Raw genomic sequence first — 22,090 nt, forward strand, 5'->3', positions numbered from 1 at the left:
GTCCAGGGTGCTGAAAGAGTTACCGCCGATCAGTGCAGCCCATTAACTCTTTCAGCACCCTGTACAGTGACTAGCGCTGAACAACCATGCTCTTTCAGCAGCCTGGACAGTACCATGCTCGGCGCTCGTAAACACGGAGTGCACACAGAAATCACATGGCCGCTAAAACGGGCACACGGATCCGTCAAAAACGTCAGTGAAAACGGTGATGAAAGTGTGCACGAGGCCTTAGGGTAATAGCTGCAAGATCTTGGAAGATAGTGACAGTCTGATTCTCCCAGCAAATAGATCCTTTATCACTTGCTTTACGCAAAATATCATCCTTGGTTTTGTAATGCAGAATACGGCAGATAACATCCCTGGGTGGCTCGGTAGGTTTGCGGCGGGCTTTTAGCGATCTGTGCACTCTTTCTATAATGATCGGCTCTGTATAGGACTCTCCAAGTAACTCTAGGGAAATTTGTTTAGCAGTAGAGGGGAGGGATTCTGGCAATATCTCTTCTGAGATGCCCCGCATAGGTAAATTGTTACAGCGTCCCCTATTATCCTGATCCTCCACATAATCAAAGAGCGGGTTTAAGTGTTTCTGTCATGTCTTGAAATTCTCTGCAGTCACCGTTGCATGTTCACATATAGAAGTTTGTACGGATTCTAGTGCCTCCACTCTATTTCCAATATGTTTAATGTCTTGTTTGATATCCTGGAGGTCCCGTGCTAAAGGGTCCAAGGCTTTGTGGAGGGCTTGCTGCAAGAATGAATGAGAGATAGGCAAAATAGCGCTGTCTTCAGTAGTATCATTATTCTCCCCCTCAGAGTCTTCTCTTACCCTCAATAGGGCAGACTTAGCTGGGTTAGATTTGCTCATCGCTCCTGCTACTGGTGAGCTTTTCTTCATAAATTTATCAATTTCGCCCTTTGTGACTTGTGACTTAGAGTTAGAGCTATTGTCCCTAGGGGTGCTACCACCAAACGTAACCATTTTGAGTGTTCACTTAATCTTGCATTATATAGGAGTCATAAGTGCAGTAACTTTTGTTACATCATGGGTATTGTGACGTCATCTGTGAATCCAACAATCAATGACAAGTCATGTCGATTATAAGAACATATATTGATTGTAAGTCCCGTTAAATCCCTGTGGCAGTTGTGTCCTTGTCTTACTGTCAGGGAAGTATATATAATGTTGTATCAAATAGGTTGATATGACTGCATAAGTCTGTCCAAAAATTGAGTCCCTGGTCTCAGGCCCACGCTAGGCCACAGTAATACAGAGGTCTGTTTCTGGTACAGATATGGCTGAAGGGACAAGGGGGGACTTATAATAAAGATCACAGTCTCACCTTCTCTCTGGAGTGTCTCCAAGGTGAAACAGTTGTCCAGATTGCGGTATTTAAGAAGTCCAGGGCCTAGGTAAAATCCACTCAGGGCCTCAATGCAGCAACCAGCACCACTTCACTGTTTCATGCAGCCGGGCGCTATTAGCGGCCGCGAATTGGCCCAAAATTGAGGCCGCGGCTTCACACGCGGCGCTAGGCCGCAACTCCAAAAATGCACCGATGAGCTCAAGAAAAGTGTCAGAGAGTAACTCTGAATGTGTGGGCACCTCATTTCAAAGGATCAAGTCCTCAATGTCCTCAGGGAAGCCGGATTCCACCAGATTAGGAGGAAGAGATCTGGAGCTCTAAAACACATGTCTTCCTAGATCCGCTTCCGGCCACGCCCCCCATTTTTCTGAATTTAAATGTATCTGCTTATAAGACAGAGGGTTGTACCACACAAAATAGTTACTAATTTACATTTTCCATATGTCTACTATATGTTGGCATCATTTTTTGAACATTCTTTTATTTTTCTAGGACGTTACAAGGCTTACAACATAAGCAGCAATTTCTCATATTTTGAAGAAAATTTCAAAAGCCTCTTTTCTTTAGGTACCAGTTCAGTTCTGAAGTGGCTTTGAGGGCCTTCTATAGTAGAAATCCCCATAAAACACCTAGTTTGGAAAAGTATACCCCTCAAAGTATTCAAAACAGCATTTAGAAAGTTTCTTAACCCTTTAGGCGTTTCACAGGAATTTAAAGCAAAGTAGAGGTGTAATTTACAAATTTATTTTTTTCGTCAGGAGATCCTTTTTATTAATTTTTTTTCTGTAAAACAGAAGGTTTTACCAGAGAAACGCAGCTCAATATTTATTGCCCAAATTCTGCAGTTTTTAGAAAAATCCCACATGTGACCCTATTTGGGAAACTACACCCCTCAAGGAAATTATCGAGGGGTATAGTGGGCATTTAGACCCCACAGGTGTTTTTCTGCATTTTGTGGAATTAGGCTGTGCAATTGAAAATCTAATTTTTCCGATAAAAGGTACAAATTGTTATTTTTTTTACAAGGAATAAAGGAGAAAAAGTCAATTACTGTTTGCTGTAAGGGAATAAAAACATGAAGTACACAGCTCAGTAAGGGTGCGTTATAATAGTGGCAGACAATTTCCATAGTAAAATCTGCATTATGTTACATTTAGATTTTGGCACGGATTTAGCAGCGGATTTCCTGCAGGTTTCACCCAATGCTTTGTAAAGAGTGAAATCCCCTATAAAAATCCGCTGCTTCTCCGCACAAGAACAAACAGGCTGCGGATTTGAAATTCCGCAGCATGCACTGCTTTCAGTCCAATTTTTTTTCTGCTACATGTGTATGGTGTTTTGAAAACCACAACCACTTGTATTGTACTGGATTGTGCTGCAAATCTGCAGCAAATCCGACACGTCTGGACCAGTGGCGGATCCCCATAGGTCCGTTATGGGCTGCCGCCCGGGGCTCAAGTCACCCGGGTGGCCCATGGCCACCCAATGACTACATCTTAGTTTTGTCACTTTTTTGCCACGAATCGCGGCAAAAACCGAGACAAAACTAAAGACTCCTGGAATCAATTGTATCTCCGTACAAAGGACGTGGATACAATTGACATCACTGGCAATGCAAGGGAACCGTCGGTTCCCTTGCCCGTCATTCAGCATTTCTTTTTTATGCAGGCGGCACGATGACGTCATTACGCCACTTGCGTTGTTCCGCTGGATGCGGCCTGGTCAGAAGAGACCATGCCTGCGTCTTTGGAGAAGAGGACGGAGCTGGAATGGGGACAGGTAATTGTGGCACTAACTACAGGGGGGCGGCTCATCTGCATGGGGGCTGTGTGGCGATTTCTACAGGGAGTCTGTGTGGCACTTTCTACAAGGGAGTGGTGCTATCTACAGGTGGGGGCTGTTTAGCGCTGATTACAAGGGTGTGTGTGTGTCAATATCTACCTGGGGGCTGCACTATTTAGAGGGGGGCTGTGTGTGATGCTATCTACCGGGGCTGTGTGTGGCGCTATCTACAGGGGTCTGTGTGATGCTATCAACATGGGGTTGTGTGTGGCGCTATCTGCAGGGGGGTGTGGGTGGCGCTATCTACAGGGTGTGTGGGTGGCTCTATCTACAGGAGGTGTGTGTGGCGCTATCTACAGGGGTGTGTGGGGTGCTATCAACGGGGGTGTGTGGCACTATCTATAGGGGCAGGGCCGATTCTAGGTTTTCTACTGCCTGAGGAGAAAATTGAATTGGCAACCCCAGATTGTGATTGACATCCCCCTGGCTGTTCTACATCACTAGCAGCCTCCTCCAACTCATGTGGATAGAATAAACCTTGCTGCATGGTGCATGCCCAAGCAGTACAAGGCAATTGCGCATCCGAGAAAGTTGGAGGAGACTGGTAGTGATGTATAACAGCCAGGGGATGTAAATCAAACATAGAAAGGTGGGTTTGGAGGCAGGACTATGTGACTCTACGTGATAGCGGCACTGCCCCACAACCCTTTAATGAGTAATTAGCATATATCGTGCATCATTTTAAAAGTTAATTTTATAGATTTTGCTACATCTGAAAAAAACATACAGGGGAATGTTTGGAAATATTGTCAGGTCATGTATTACCGCATGGTGGCGGTTCAAGTGGTTAAAATTACCTGACAGGTTCCCATTAAATATACAATGAATTGAAAACAATTCTATCTGCCCTGCAATTTTGTTATTATAAATATATTCTATATAATTAAAGCTTCAGAACCAAGCTCTGACATATATGGCTCCAGAACCAAGCTCAGTACCTATATTCAACACCAGAATAAAGCTCAGTACATATATACAGCACCAGAACAAAGCTCAGGACATAAATACAACACAAAAACAAAGCTCAGTACATATACACAACACCAGAACCATGCTCAGTACATATATACAGCTCCAGAACAAAGCTAAATACATATATACAACACTGGAACAAAACTCAGTACATGTATACAGCACCAGAGCAAAGCTCAGTACATATATACAACCCCAGAACCAAGCGCAGTACATAAATACAGCGCCAGAAACAAGCTCAGTACATATATACAGCACCAGAACAAAGCTGATTACATATTGACAGTACCAGAACAAAGCTCAGTACATATATACAACACCAGAGCAAAGCTCATTACATATATACAACACCAGAACTAAGCTCAGTACATAATAACAGCGCTGCAAACAAGCTCGGTAAATATATAAAGCACCAGAGCCAAGCTCAGTACATATATATAGCGCCAGAACCAAGCTCAGTACATAAATACAGTGCCAGAAACAAGCTCAGTACATATAAACAGCACCAGAACCAAGCTCAGTACATAAATACAACACCCGAACAAAGCTCAGTACATATTTACAACACCACAACCAAGCACAGTACATTTATACAGCTCCAGAACAAATCTCAATACATATATACAACACCTGAACAAAGTTCAGTACATATATACAGCACCAGAGCAAAGCTCAGTACATAGATACAGCACCAGAAACAAGCTCAGTAAATATCTACAGCACCAGAACCAAGCTCAGTACATCAATACAGCGCCAGAAACAAGCTCAATACATATAAACAGCACAAGAGCAAAGCTCAGAAGAGATATAAACCCCCAAAACCAAGCTCAGTACATAAATACAGCGCCAAAAACAAGCTCAGTACATATATACAGCACCAGAACAAGCTCACTACATATTGACAGTACCAGAACAAAGCTCAGTACATATATACAACACCAGAGCCAAGCTCATTACATATATAAAACACCAGAAAATAGCTCATTACATATATACAACACTAGAACAAAGCTCAGTACATATATACAGCATAAGTACCAAGCTCCGTACATATATACAGCTCCAGAAGAATGCTCAATACATATATACAACACTGGAACCAAGCTCAGTACATATAGACAGCACCAGAGCCAAGCTCAGTACATATATACAGTCCCAGAACAAAGCTCAGTACATAAGTACAACACCAGAAACAAGCTCAGTACATATATACAGCACCATAACAAAGTTCATTACATATTGACAGCATAAGAACCAAGCTCAGTACATATATACAACACCAGAACGAAGCTCATTACATATATACAAAACCAGAAACAAGCTCAGTACATATATACAGCACCAGAGCAAAGCTCAGTACAAATATAGAGGCCCAGAACCAAGCTCAGTACATAAATACAGCACCGGAAACAAGCTCAGTACATGTAAACAGCACCAGAGCAAAGCTCAGTACAGATATACAGCCACAGAACCAAGCTCATTACATAAATACAGCGCAAGAAACAAGCTCGGTACGTATATACAGAATCAGAGCAAAGCTCAGTACATAAATACAGCTCCAGAAGAAAGCTCAATACATATATACAACACCGGAATCAAGCTCAGTACATCAATACAGCACCAGAACAAAGCTCAATACATATAAACAGCACCAGAACCAAGCTCATTACATATATACAACACCAGAACAAAGCTCAGTACATCAATACAGCGCCAGAAACAAGCTCAGTACATATAACCAGCACCAGACCAAAGCTCAGAACAGATATACACCCCCAAAATCAAGCTCAGTACATAAATACAGCGCCAGAAACAAGCTCAGTACATATATACAGCACCAGAACAAGCTCACTACATATTGACAGTACCAGAACAAAGCTCAGTACATATATACAACACCAGAACAAAGCTCATTACATATATACAACATCAGAACAAAGCTCAGTACATATATACAGCATAAGAACCAAGCTCAGTACCTATATACAGCACCAGAACAAGCTCAGTACATATATACAGCATCAGAACAAAGCTCAGTACATATATACAGCTCCAGAAGAATGCTCAATACATATATACAACACTGGAACCAAGCTCAGTACGTATATACAGCACCAGAGCGAAGCTCAGTACATATATACAGTCCCAGAACCAAGCTCAGTACATAAGTACAGCACAAGAAACAAGCTCATTACATATATACAGCACCAGAACAAAGCTCATTACATATTGACAGTGTAAGAACAAAGCTCGGTACATATATACAACACCAGAACAAAGCTCATTACATATATACAACACCAGAACCAAGCTCAGTACATAAATACAGTGCCAGAAACAAGCTCAGTACATATATACAGCACCAGAGCAAAGATCAGTAAAGATATAGAGCCCCAGAACCAAGCGCAGTACATAAATACAGCACCGGAAACAAGCTCAGTACATATAAACAGCACCAAAGCAAAGCTCAGTACAAATATACAGCCACAGAACCAAGCTCATTACATAAATACAGCGCCAGAAACAAGCTCGGTACATATATAGAGCACCAAAACAAGCTCAGTACATATATACAACATCAGAACCAAGCTCATTACATATATACAACACCAGAACAACGCTCAGTACAAAAATAAAGCGCCAGAAACAAGCTCAGTACATATAAACAGCACCATAGCAAAGCTCAGAACAGATATACAGCCCCAGAACCAAGCCCAGTACATAAATACAGCGCCAGAAACAAGCTCAAAACATATATACCGCGCCAGAACAAGCTCATTACATATTGACAGTACCAGAACAAAGCTCAGTACATATATACAACACCTGAACCAAGCTAATTACATATATACAACACCAGAACCCAGCTCAGTACATAAATACAGCATAAGATCCAAGCTCAGTACATATATACAGCACCAGAACAAGCTCAGTACATATATACAGCTCCAGAAGAATGCTCAATACATATATACAACACCGAAACCAAGCTCACTACATATATACAGCACAAGAGCCAAGATCAGTACATATATACAGTCCCAGAACCAAGCTCAGTACATATTGACAGTACCAGTACCAAGCTCGGTACATATATACAACACCAGAACAAAGCTCATTACATATATACAACATCAGAACCAAGCTCAGTACATAAATACAGCGCCAGAAACAAGCTCAGTACATATACACAGCACCAGAGTAAAGCTCAGTACATATATACAGCCCCAGAACCAAGCTCAGTACATAAATACAGTGCCAGAAACAAGCTCAGTACATATATACAGAATCAGAACAAAGCTCATTACATATTGACAGTACCAGAACAAAGCTCGGTACATATATACAACACCAGAACAAAGCTCATTACATATATACAACACCAGAACAAAGCTCAGTGTCATGGTCACAGGGTATGTGGACCCACTAGGCCGCTCCGCCGTAGCAGAGAGGCAGCTGACCAGATCACAGTCTATATGAAAGTCAATAGTAGATAGTAACGCTTGGGTTCCTGAACTAGTCCAGACGGTGGCTGTGGCTTCAGCACGGATGGAGACCGGTGCAGCAGGTAGCGCCAGAAATGGCAGGCAGTATCCGATGTGGCAGAAGACACTGGACGTGGCAGAAGACACTGGACGTGGCAGAAGACACTGGACGTGGCAAATGACAGCAGGTGCAGTAGACACGACTCCAACACTAGTAGGAACAGGAACAAGAACAGAGCATGGGATACAGAAACAGGTAACAGGGCACAGGTAACAACTGGAATGGGAAACACTAAGGGACCATCCAAGACAGACTGGGATAAACTAACAACGCTCAAGCAAGGATCAGAAGGGCTGGGGCCTTCTTATAGACCAGGAAATCATGGGCCGTTGATGATGATGATTTCCTGATGTGTGCGCGCTGGCCCTTTAAGGATAGGCACGAGCATGCGCGCACACCCTACGGGACACAGCAGAACGGAGCAGAAGTGAGCGCCGGCGTCTCCTAGGAAGGAGATGGGGACCAGTGCTCACGGATCCATGGCTACGGGCGTCAGGAGGTGAGTAAACCCTACGGCCCATGGCCATGGGCGCTACAGTATCCCCCCTCTTACGCCCCCTCTTCTTGGGGCCAGAGCGAGAGAGGAATTTTTTAATAAAAGCATGAGCACTGAGGTTCTGTTCTGGCTCCCAGGACCTCTCCTCAGTACTAAACCTTCTCCAGTCCACCAAATAGAAAGTCCTTCCTCCTACCCTTTTGCAGTCCAGGATCTCCCTCACCTTGAATATATCAGAAGAACCGCTGGGAGCAACTGTGGAACTAGAAGTCTTGCTGTAGCGGTTCAGGACCACGGGTTTCAGGAGGGACACATGAAAGGAGTTGGGCATTCTGAGGGTAGGAGGCAGCCGCAGCTTATAGGAGACAGGGTTTATCTTTTGCAGAATCTCGAAAGGACCAAGGAACCTGGGAGCAAACTTGTATGAGGGCACCTTCAAACTAATGTTCCGAGAGGACAGCCAGACTTTAGTACCTTAAAGATACTGAGGCGGCTCTCTTCTCTTTGTATCTGCCTTTCGCTTCATACGATCGACTGCCAGCAAAATAGAGGACCGGGTCTGTTGCCAGATTTGCAGAAAGTCCCCAAATGCAGAGTCAGCAGCGGGTACCTGAGATGAAGTCGACACTGGAAGAGGGACTCTAGGATGTTGACTGTACACAATGTGAAATGGAGTGGAAGTGGTAGATTCACTTGTGTGGTTGTTGTACGAGAACTCGGCCCATGGAAGAAGTTGTACCCAGTTATCGTGCTGTGAAGAGATGAAGTGGCGGAGATAATTCTCCATGATCTGGTTAATCCTCCCAACTTGCCCATTGGACTGGGGGTGATAGGCTGAGGAAAAGTCCAATCTCACTTTCAGGAGTTTACAGAGGGCTCTCCAGAACTTTGAGGTAAACTGAACCCCCCGATCGGACACAATGTGAAGAGGCAAGCCATGCAAGCGAAAGATGTGTTGAATGAAGAGACTCGCCAGTCGGGGAGCAGAAGGTAGGCCGGTCAGCGGGATAAAATGTGCCATCTTAGAGAACCGGTCCACCACCACCCAGACAGTGTTGCATCCTGCTGAGGGGGGAAGGTCTGTGACAAAGTCCATTGCAATGTGCTGCCAGGGGGCATTGGGTACAGGCAGAGGTTGAAGCAGGCCAGCCGGCTTGGAGTGAGTAACTTTGTTAGAAGCCCACACCGTGCAAAAAGAGACAAAGTCCGGAATATCTTTAGGTAGCGTGGGCCACCAGAAGTGACGAGCAATCAGGTCTCAGGTTTTATGGACACCAGCGTGCCCAGCCAGTTTAGTACTGTGTCCCCAGTGGACAATTCTTCTCCTGTCTGCAAAGCGAACAAAAGTCCTCCCCGGAGGGATCTCTCTAACCTGCAGAGGATTAGCAGTGACAATGCAGGACGGGTCTATGATAGTCTGAAGGGACGCCACCGTGTCTTCCGTCTGAAACGATCTGGACAGGGCATCGGCCCTCACATTCTTATCAGCGGGATGGTTGTGGAGCAGAAATTGGAAACGGGTGAAGAACAGCGACCACCTGGCTTGACGAGGATTTAGTCGTTGAGCGGGCTGAAGGTAGGTAAGGTTCTTGTGGTCGGTGTAGATCAAGATGGGGTTAGCTGCACCCTCTAGAAGATGTCTCCACTCCTCCAGAGCCAATTTGATGGCCAGTAGCTCCCTATCTCCAATAGAGTAATTGCGCTCAGCAGAAGAAAAAAGTCTCGAGTAGTAGCCACATACTACTGCCTTTCCTTTGGAGCTCCTCTGGAACAGAAGTACACCAGCACCAACAGAGGAAGCGTCCACCTCCAATGAGAACTGCCGAGATACGTCAGGATGATGGAGGATCGAAACTGAAGTGAAGGCTTTCTTGAGGCTAATTAATGCAGGCTCTGCCTCTGGAGTCCATACCTTGGCATTCACACCCTTCTTGGTAAGGGTAGAGATGGGAGCTGTCAGAGATGAAAAGTTTGGAATAAACTGCAGGTAGAAATTAGCGAATCCCAGGAACCGCTGTAGGCCTCCCTTAGGCCTTGAGGACGTGGCCATTCCAGGTAAGATTTTAATTTCTCAGGATCCATCTTAAGACCTTGATCCGAGAGGACGTAGCCCAGGAAGGGCAAAGACTTATTTTCAAAGACGCACTTCTCCAACTTGGCATATAAGCGATTCTCTTAGTCGCAGAAGAACTTGGCGGACATGCCTCCGATGGGTCATCAGATCTGGGGATAAAATCAAAATATCATCGAGATAAACTACAACACACATATAGAGGAGATCTCGGAAAATAGTAATGACGAATTCCTGAAATACTGAGCGTTACACAGTCCGAAGGGCATCACTAGGTATTCGTAGTGCCCATCACGAATCCGGATTAGGATATAAGCCCCCCGCAGATCAAGCTTAGAAAAAATGTTGGCTCCTCGTATGCGATCAAGCAGCTCGGATATAAGTGGCAATGGGTATTTGTTCTTGACCGTGATCTGGATGAGACCACGGTAGTCAAGGCCGGGTCGAAGAGATCCATCTCTCTTCTTAGCGAAGAAGAAGGAAGATTTTCGTATAAAACCCCTGTCCAAATTGTCCTTGATATAGGCTGACATAGATAAAGTCTCTGGCAAAGAGAGAGGATATACCTATCCACGGGGAAGAAAAGCATTAGGAACCAGTTCAATAGGACAGTCATAATTCCGATGTGGAGGCAACGTCTCAGCTTCTCATTTGCAGAAGACATCCGCAAAACTGGCATACTGAGATGGAAGACCGGAGAGTGATTGAGGCAGAGGGGGCATAACAGCACAGACTTGTGACAGGCAATAGCTATGGCATCTGTAACCCCATTGAAGAACTTCTCCGGAACTCCAGTCAAGAACCGGGGAGTGTAGGCGGAGCCATGGCAGACCCAGCAGGATAGGATTGCTAGCCTTAAGTAGTACCAGGAAGGTGATCTGCTCCGAGTGAAGAGCTCCGACCCGTAGTGTCAACGGCTCCGTAATGAGCATAATCGGATCGGGCAATGGTAGACCATTCACAGAGGCAACAGCCAGGGGTCTCTCCAGACGGACTGTGGGTAGACGTAAACGATCCACTTGATCCTGCTGGATGAAATTAGCAGCCGCTCCAGAGTCAAGATAGGCGGAGGCAGGATGTGACGTCTCTCCAGAGACGATGGCCACAGGAATCGATAATTTGGGAGAAGTTTTAACGTTTGGAGGCATTCCACCAAGAGATGCCTCTCCAACCAACCCTAGGTACTGGAGTTTCGCGATTTCTGTGGGCATTGGCGTACAAAATGACCCTTAAGGCCACAATACATACATAGTCCAGAGGAGCGTCTGTGCTGCTTCTCCTGTTCAGATAACCGGACTCTGTCTACCTGCATGGGTTCTTCAGGTAGCGCACTAGGGGAAGGCAATAGTGGTCTCTGGACCCAGGGTGCAGGTCTGTGGACCCGGCTCTAATGTCTAACCTCTTGAGTGCGCTCCCGGATTCTCATATCAACCCGGGTGGCTAACAGGATGAGGGCATCCAAGGTAGAAGGAAGGTCGCGGGCTGCTAGTTCATCCTTGATGTGAGAGGACAGTCCCTGCCAGAAGGTCGCCACCAGTGCCTCATTGCTCCATGCCAGCTCGGCTGCGAGGGTACGGAAGGAGATAGCATACTCCCCTACTGTGGAACCCTCTTGCTTGAGTGTCAACAGAGTAGCTGCGGCAGAGGATATTCGACCCGGCTCCTCGAACATGGCACGAAAGGACTGAAGGAACAAGGCTAGGTCTGAGGATACAGGTCCTTGTTGCTCCAAGATTGGGTTCACCCATGCGAGGGCCTTGCCAGCAAGAAGGGAGATGATAAATGCTACCTTGGCCTCCTCGGAGGGGAAGAGATGTGCCCGTAGCCTAAAATGAACCGTGCATTGATTAATAAATCCTCTACATGCTCTGGGATCACCGTTGTAACTAGGAGGAAGAGGCAGAGGAACTGTGGATCCGGAACAAACAGGAGGAGCAACGGGCAGTGGCACAGCAACAGCCTCAGGAGGAAGAGCCGGAGGTGGAACAGTGAGTAGATCCAAATGGACCAAGATAGAATTCACAGCCCCAAGGAGTTGATCCTGACGTGTGCGTAGGTCATATATCTCCGTCTGTATCTTCTGGACTCCGGTCTTGGGCTGGCCAGCGGGTTCCATGGCTTGAGCGTACTGTCACGGTCAAAGGGTATGTGGACCCACTAGGCCACTCCGCTGTACCGGAGAGGCAGCTGACCAGGTCACAGTCTATACGAAAGTCAATAATAGATAGTAACGCTTGGGTACCTCAACTAGTCCGGACGGTGGCCGTGGCTTCAGCACAGATGGAGACCGGTGCAGCAGGTAGCGCCAGAAATGGCGGGCAGTATCCGATGTGGCAGAAGACACTGGACGTGGCAGAAGACACTGAACGTGGCAAACGACAGCAGGTGCAGTAGACACGACTCCAACACTAGCAGGCACAGGAACAAGAACAGAGCACGGGATACAGGAACAGGTAACAGGGCACGGGTAACATCTGGAATGGGAAACACTAAGGGACCATCTGCAAGACAGACTGGGATAAACTAACAATGCTCAGGCAAGGATCAGAAGGGCTGGGGCCTTTTTATAGACCAGGAAATCATGGGCCGTTGATGATGAGGATTTCCTGATGTGTGCGCGCTGGACCTTTAAGGCCGGGCACGAGCGTGCACGCGCACCCTACAGGATACAGCAGAACAGAGCGTCTACTAGGAAGGAGATTGGGACCAGCGCTCACGGATCCATGGCTTCGGGCATCGGGAGGTGAGTAAACCCGACGGCCCATGGACATAGACGCTACACTCAGTACATATATACAGCACCAGAAACAAGCTCAATACATATAAACAGCACCAGAGCAAAGCTCAGAACAGATATACAGCCCCAGAACCAAGCTCAGTACATAAATAAAGCGCCAGAAACAAGCTCAGTACATATATAAAGCACCAGTACAAGCTCATTACATATTGACAGTACCAGAACCCAGCTCAGTACATAAATACAGCATAAGAACCAAGCTCAGTACATATATATAGCACCAGAACAAGCTCAGTACATATATACACCATCAGAACTTAGCTCAGTATATATATATATATATATATATAAATATACAGCTCCAGAAGAATGCTCAATACATATATACAACACCGGAACCACACTCAGTACATAAATACAGCACAAGAGTCAAGCTCAGTACATAAATACAGCACCAGAAACAAGCTCAGTACAAATATACAGCACCAGAACAAAGCTCGGTACATATATACAACTCCAGAACAAAGCTCATTACTTATATACAACACCAGAACTAAGCTCAGTACTTAAATACAGCGCCAGAAACAAGCTCATTACATATACACAGCAAAGAGCAAAGCTCAGTACAGATATACAGCCCAAGATCAAAGCTCAGTACATAAATACAGCACCAGAAACAAGTTCTGTACATATAAACAGCACCAGAGCAAAGCTCAGTACAGATATACAGCCCCAGAACAAAGCCCCGTACATAAATACAGCGCCAGAAACAATCTTAGTACATATATACAGCACCAGAACAAGCTCATTACATATTGACAGTACCAGAACAAAGTTCAGTACATATATACAACACCAGAACCAAGCTCATTACATATATACAACACCAGAACCAAGCTCAGTACATAAATAAAGTATAAGAACCAAGCTCAGTACATATATACAGAATCAGAGCCAAGCTCAGTATATATATACAGAATCAGAACCAAGCTCAGTACATATATACAGCTCCAGAAGAAAGCTCAATACATATATATAACACCGGAACCAAGCTCAGTACATATATACAGCACCAGAGCAAAGCTCAGTACACATATACAGCCCCAGAACAAAGCTCAGTACATAAATACAGCTCCAGAAACAAGCTCAGTACATATATACAGCACCATAACTAAGCTCATTACATATTGACAGTACCAGAACCAAGCTCGGTACATATATAAAACACCAGAACCAAGCTCATTACATATATACAACACCAGAACAAAGCTCAGTACGTACGTAAATATAGCGCTAGAAACAAGCTCAGTACATATATACAGCACCAGAGCGAAGCTCAGTACAGATATACAGCCCCAGAACCAAGCTCAGTGCATAAATACAGCGCCAGAAACAAGCTCAGTACATATATACAGCACCGGAACAAAGCTCATTACATATTGACAGTACCAGAACAAAGCTCAGTACGGATATACAAAATCAGAATCAAGCTCATTACATATATACAACACCAGAACCAAGCTCAGTACATAAATACAGGCTAAGAACGAAGCTCAGTACATATATACAGCACCAGAACAAGCTCAGTACATATATACAACACCAGAACAATGCTCAGTACATATATACAGCACCAGAAACAAGCTGAGCGCATAAATACAACACCAAAACAAAGCTCAGTACATATATACAACACCAGAACCATTCTCAGTACATATATACAGCTCCAGAAAAAAGCCAAATACATATATACAAAACCGGAACCAAGCTCAGTACATATATACAGCACCAGAGCAAAGCTCAGTACATATATACAACCCCAGAACCAAGCTCAGTACATAAATACAGTGCCAGAAGCAAGCTCAGTACATATATACAACACCAGAACAAAGCTCATTACATATTGACAGTACCAGAACAAAGCTCAGTACGGACATACAACATCAGAACCAAGCTCATTACATATATACAACACCAAAACAAAGCTCAGTACATAAATACAGCCTAAGAACCAAGCTCAGTACATATATACAGCACCAGAACAAGCTCAGTACATATATATAACACCAGAACCAAGCTCAGTACTTATATACAGCACCAGAACAAAGTTCAGTACATAAATACAAAACCAGAACAAAGCTCAGTACATATATACAACACCAGAACCATGCTCAGTACATATATACAGCATCAGAACCAAGCTCATTACATATTGACAGTACCAGAACCAAGCTCAGTACATATATACAACACCAGAACAAAGCTAAGTACATATATACAGCATCAGAACCAAGCTCAGTACATATATACAGCACCAGAACAAAGCTCAGTACATAAATACAACACCAATACAAATACAGCTCATTTTAGTGCAGCCCCTGCCGTATAAGTTTGTACAGCGTAAAACTACAGCTGCCAGCGTGGTCCAAACAATGGTAAGGATATGCTGGGAGTTGTTGTTTTACAAAAAAATCATCATACCAACTATCATCTTGCTGCTGATCATACGGTGACTACATTACTGATTAGAGGCAAAATAAACATTTAAATTAAGTGACTCACAGGTGACTAGCTCAGATTCTAGTTGTTCTTTTTCTCTTTTCTTCTTTATCCGGTCCAGACCTCTATGATGACTTTTCCCAGCCGTGGCCGATTTCTGCCGTTTTCTACACAGATCTCTTCAGCTTCTCACTTTTCAAACATTTCTGCACATATAAACGAAGATAAAATTCTCATGATGCCAGACACTGTGCCCCTAAATATAAATATAATTTTGCTATACACTGCACATCTAATTATAATAGCACTATACACTGTCCCTGATTATAATAGCACCATACACTGTGTCCAATACACACAGTGCTCCCTCTAAATAGTGCCCCCCATAGATCCCCCTGTAAACAGTGCCCCCATAGATAGTGCCCTACATAGATCCCCCTGTAGATAGTGCCCTACATAGATCCCCCTGCAGATAGTGCCCCACATATAGCTCTCCCTGTAGATAGTGCCATACAAATAGCCCTCTGTAGATAGTGCCCCACATATAGCCCCCCTTGTAGATAGTGTCCTACATATAGCCCTCTGTAGATAGTGCCCCACATATAGCCCCCTGTATATAGTGCCTCACATATAGCCCCCTGTATATAGTGTCTCACATAGCCCCCCCTTTATATAGTTCCCTACAGAGCCCCCCACTGTAGATAGTTCCCTACATATAGCCCCCTCCATAGATTGTGCCCAACATATACCCCTGTCCTCCTGTAGATAATGCGATGCACTCTTTACATACTCACCTTGTTCCCATTCCCGCGCCGTCCTGTGTCAATGCAGGTCTGAGCAGGTCTAATGGGGCTGAACGATGCAAGCACCGCTTGAATGACTTGCCCTACCAATCAGCGCCTTTCAATCTCGGTAGCGGCGCGATGACATCATTGTGCCGCTAGCGTAGTTGAAAGGCGCATATTGGCAGGGCCGAATGACTCGCCCCGCCAATCAGCTCCTTTCAACAACGGAAGCGGCGTGTGTAGTCGAAAGGCGCCGATTTGTGGGGCAAGTCATTCTGCCCTGCCAATCAGCGTCATTGTAAGGCGCTGATTGGTCGGGCTCTGCCATTCAGCACTTATGCATGTAATTGTACCTGCGTTCTATAGACACAGGTACAATTAGTGCAGGAGGAGTAGCGGCGGATACTCATCTTGCCTCATGGGCGGTGCGGCCCATAGGGGGTTGCGTGATGTTACCTACAGGGGCTGCGTACGGCGCTATCTATAGGGGAAGTGTATGTGATGCTGTCTACGGGGGGGGGGTGGTGGTGCTATCTACAGGCGGGTGTGTGGGGCGCTAAATACAGGGGTGTGTGTGACACTATCTGCAGGAGGGGTGTGTGTGGCTCTATAGGGTGTGTGTGATGTTATCTACAGGGGTGTGTGTGTGTGGCACGAACTACAGGGGGGGGTGTGTGGCGCTATCTACAGGGGGTGTGTGGCTCTATCTATAGGGTGTGTTAGCACTAACTACAGGGGGCTGTGTGTGGTGCTATCTATAGGGGGTGATGCTATCTACAAGGGGCTGTGTGTGGCACTATCTACAGTGGGCTGTGTGTGGCACTATCTACACGGGGATTGTGTGGCACTATCTACAAGGCCATTGTGTGTGGTGCTTTACTTTACAGTATTTGACACAATTATATTCAGAGGCTCAGTGTTTTGTTCAATTTTTTCAGGGGCACTGTGTATGGTTATTATTATATTTAGGTAAACAGTATGTGGCACCTTCGTTAAGAGGTGTGGAAATGTTGGAAAAGTGTGGATCTCAATATATCTGAGTGGCAAATTCTGCAGAAATGGGTCATGGCCAAGAGAAGTCGTCATGTAGTCTGGACCATATGGAGAAGAAAAGAGGAAATAATATACTAGAATCTCAGAAGTCGTCACCTGTGAGTCATTGGATTTATAGAGAATCCATCACCTCTCCTGACATGTCTATTATAGGAAATCCTTATGTTTCACAAAAAGTCTTTGTGCAGTCCAGGACTGATAGACAAATGCGTGTTACCATTCCCCTGGTCAGGAGGATGTGTCCCTGCACAGTGTGATACTGTCAGTGATGGTTGGAGACTGTCAGTATGTAGGGCCAAAACCCTTTGACAAGGAGAGTCGTGACACCCATTTGTTAATTCTTGCACAAAAAGGTAGTGTTAACAATAGTTATGGTGCGGCAGGGTGGCAGTGGAGAAAAGGTGCCCAAGTTTGGGTAATAGCCCAGGGCCTATGGTCTAGTTAATGCTCCACTGGTCTGGACGCACTCAGAGTTCTCGTAATGAGCCATACACTTGTGACAGAAGAACACAATCAGGATAGGTTTTCTGCCTCTTGATGTAAACAATGAATGTTTCTGCGCACTGACATCAAGCACAGATCTTAAAAATTGTGAGAAATTAAAACACATAAACCAACATCTGTGCGTTTGTAAGGTGAAATATGGTGTTGTTAATTTGCCCCTTATGGTGGACCTTGATTTTAGACAGATTTATGAACTGCATGCCGCAAGCTTGCTGGCTCGAAATGTAAGCCACAAATTTAAACCAAATTCAACTCACCTTCTCCAATATAAAATACAACAAATTTGTTGTAAGACTAAGTACCAAAAGCTGAAACACACACACAAAAACAGATATGAAAAATGCCTGGATTGATACACGTGGGCTAAAGTATATTAGAATGTTACATAACTTTTTGTCATACAATGAATAAACTACAGTACAATGAATGCCAGACATTTGTGGCATTTTTTTGGGGGCGTTTTTATCGTAATTTTGTAGATTTGTTTTACCTGATGTTTTTGAACATCTATAGAGAGGCTATGGAGAAAAACGGTAGGGAAAAAACACCTTGCATAAAGTATGTTGCATTTTGATAAAAACATCACTGACCCCAAAAATGCTACAAAAACAAAACGAATCGCTATGTTTGTAGAAATCTTATATTTTACAATAGACTTTGAACTAACATAAGGTCGCAGCGCTTTAGCCCACCAAAAAAAGCACAAAGGAATGCCAGTAAAACCCTGCAAAATGTTATGTGTGAAACCAGCATTAAGGTGTTTACCAGAACATAAATATTTATAGCCTTTCTTTGGATTAGAATTATCACTGGAAGGTGCAGAGTGCTAAAACATTACTTTTAATTAATTTATATTTTAAAATGTCCATATGTAACGAGGATTCTAATAAAATGTTCCTACCGTAAATCAGGTGTACTTTGAATGTATACTGTGGTACAAGTGTTCTTTTGGATATATACTGTATGGAAGGAATGTACTCATGCAAGATCAAAGAGGACAAAAAAATATATACTCTATTATTTTTCCTAATTTAGCCTTGCTTGAGAAATAGGATAATTGCCCTGAAAAGAGTGGCCCTAAACCCCTATTCGGCCTCTTTACTGTAAGTGCAGTGAGACGAGCAAGTTGTCATGGTACATTCACTAAAAGGGTTCAAAAATAGCCTAATTGTCTTGAATGTAATAATATTACAAGTTATTTTTACTAGATTTCTGGAAATGGAGGGTTAATCCAGGGATTCATTCGGATTGCCATATTGGAGTCTGTAAGGATTTTTTTTGCCCCTAAGATGAGGAACATTGGCTTTTGTCTCATGGGGGCACTTTTTGCCTTCTTCTGGATCAACATTGTGTGATAATAAGCTGAACTGGATGGATCGTTGAAATAGATTGTAAACACAACGGGAACATAATAAATAGGTGAATATTATTTGCAAATGTCATAAAACCAGACAATGTATGAAAGGTATGAAAAGTCATGTATTTAAGCACTAAAGAGGAATAAAAAATAAGATCTTACTTAAAGAGGCTCTGTCACCACATTATAAGTGCCCTATCTCCTACATAATGTGATCGGCGCTGTAATGTAGGTGACAGCAGTGCTTTTTATTTAGAAAAACTATCTATTTTTACCACTTTATGAGCGATTTTAGACTTATGCTAATTAGTTTATTAATGCCCAAGTGGGCGTGTTTTTACTTTAGACCAAGTGGGCGTTGTACAGAGCAGTGTATGACGCTGACCAATCAGTGACCAATCAGCGTCATACACTTCTCCCCATTCATTTACACAGCACTAGCGATATAGCTATATCGCTATGTGCAGCCACATACACAAACACTAACATTACTGCAGTGTCCTGACAATGAATATACAATACCTCCAGCCAGGACGTGATGTGTATTCAGAATCCGGACACTTCTGAATATTTTCAATGAGATTTCCAGCAAGGCAAACGTAATCTCGTTTTAAATGACAGTTTTCATCGTAATCTCGCGAGATTACGTTTGCCTTGCTGGAAATCTCACAGGAAAGATTCAGACGTGTCAGGATTCAGAATACACATCACGTCATGGCTGGAGGTAATGTATATTCATTGTCAGGTCACTGCAGTATCGCTATAGTGTGTTTATGTGGGCTGCACATAGCAATATAACTATATCGCTATGCGCTGAGTAAATGAACTCATACACTCCTCTGTACAACGCCCACTTGGTCTAAAGTAAAAACACGCCCACTTGGGCATTAAGAAACTAATTAGCATAAAGCTAAAATCGCTAATAACGTGGTAAAAATAGATTGTTTTTCTAAATAAAAAACACTGCTGTCACCTACATTACAGCGCCAATCTCCTTATGTAGGAGATAGGGCACTTAGAATGTGGTGACAGTCTCTTTAAGTTGATCCTATTATTTAAAAAATAATAATTATTGACCGTAAAGATGATTGGAGAAACTGTATACTAAGGCCTCATGCACACGACCGTAGACATGTGCCACAAATCACGGGCTGTGCACATGGCCGTGGCCATTATTTTCAATGAGCCCGGACCGCAGAACACGGCCGTAATAAGTCTTGTCCGTTCTTTCCGGGCTCCGGGGCCATGCACGGACCATGGACCCATAGGAATGAATGGGGCCGCAATTCTCCCGTGGATTTTCGTGGGAATTGCGGCCTCAAAAGCATGTTTGTGTGCATGGGGCCTAACTATCTTTGTTCAGCCATGTGATACTAGATGAATTCGAGTCACTGTACATTTACTTTATGAACCTTTCGATTGTGTGGGCTCCATATGATCCATCCTAGACTCATTGACCTTAACCCCACATGTCAAAGTTCTATTATTTCAAGAGTATAAATAGGATTTAAAAAAAACTTGGGTAGAACTTGATTTTGCAGAAATTCATTGTAGATCTATTTTAATAAAAGTTCTATGAAGTTTTTTGGTTATTTGTATGTAAATTAAAAGAAAATCTCACTAAAACATAAAGTTCTATTAGATAATGAATGTTAGTTACATGTATTTCCTGTCAGATCTTATCTGAAAATTCTGTGCTTGTATAATTTTAGTATAGCACTTTGATTTATAGTTTTCTGTATTTGCTGTCATAGCGTTCAATAATACATATTTTATTATAGCAATGTTGTTTTAAATTGAGTACTGGATAAGGAAATTGTAGTTACTTGTTCACTAGGCTAATATATGGGTGCACTAAACAATCTATCATTCACGGTATGTCCAATAGCACAGTAGCTAAAGGGCCTATGGGACCTTCTTTTGACCCAGAATGACTACAGGCCCAGTGGTGGACCCCACATAAGGCTATGTTCACACAGAGTAAAATTCCTCCAGTGGTTTGACAAAGTCGATGTAGCTACTTACCTGCAAACGCCGATGCTGCTGCAGAATCAACTGTAGCCTCTGGTGCCGATGTGTCCTCGCTCGTCTGACACGATGCAGGACCTGGGGAAGTGACGTCACAGCGTGATCTGCCAGAAGCTGGGCGTTCTGAAGAGAAGTGGATGATACTTCTTGTCAGAACGCCCAGCTAGTAAAAGAAGTAAAAACGCCCCGATGTACGCTCATAATACACGCCCAGTTGTACTTTTACTTTTCAACACGCCCAGTTGTACTTTTGCAAGCCTCATTTGCATAAATACAAAAATGGTCATAACTTGGCCAAAAATGCTCGTTTTAAAAAAAATAAAAACGTTACTGTAATCTACATTGCAGCGCCTATCTGCTGCAATAGCAGATAGGGGTTGCAAAATCTGGTGACAGAGCCTCTTTAAAGGAGTATTCCCATATTATAATATTATTGCGTATTCCGAGGACATGCCATGCCATAACATTATTAAAAAGGTGGGGGTCTACCTCTGGGACTCCGCCGACCCCAAAAATGAAGCAACTAGTGCCTTCATTTTTTCCCCCACACAGCGACACTCCTGTCCACCCGCTATGCAATGAACTGCTACACAGCTCCATTGAATTAAAGGAACAGTGTCACGAAGTATTTTTTTTTTACATCAGTTTGATTTTAGTGTTTTATTAAAAACTTTTATATTTATTTGTGTGTTTGTGTTTTACATTTTTTTATTTTTTCACTTTTTCCTCCCTATGGGGGCTGCCATTTTTTTTTCCATTTCTGTATGTGTCGATTAACGACACATACAGACATGGAATACGGCAGCTACAGTCCCATAGTGAATGCGAACGGGGCC

Source organism: Rhinoderma darwinii, chromosome 1, assembly GCF_050947455.1.
Source record: "Rhinoderma darwinii isolate aRhiDar2 chromosome 1, aRhiDar2.hap1, whole genome shotgun sequence".
Taxonomy (NCBI): domain Eukaryota; kingdom Metazoa; phylum Chordata; class Amphibia; order Anura; family Rhinodermatidae; genus Rhinoderma; species Rhinoderma darwinii.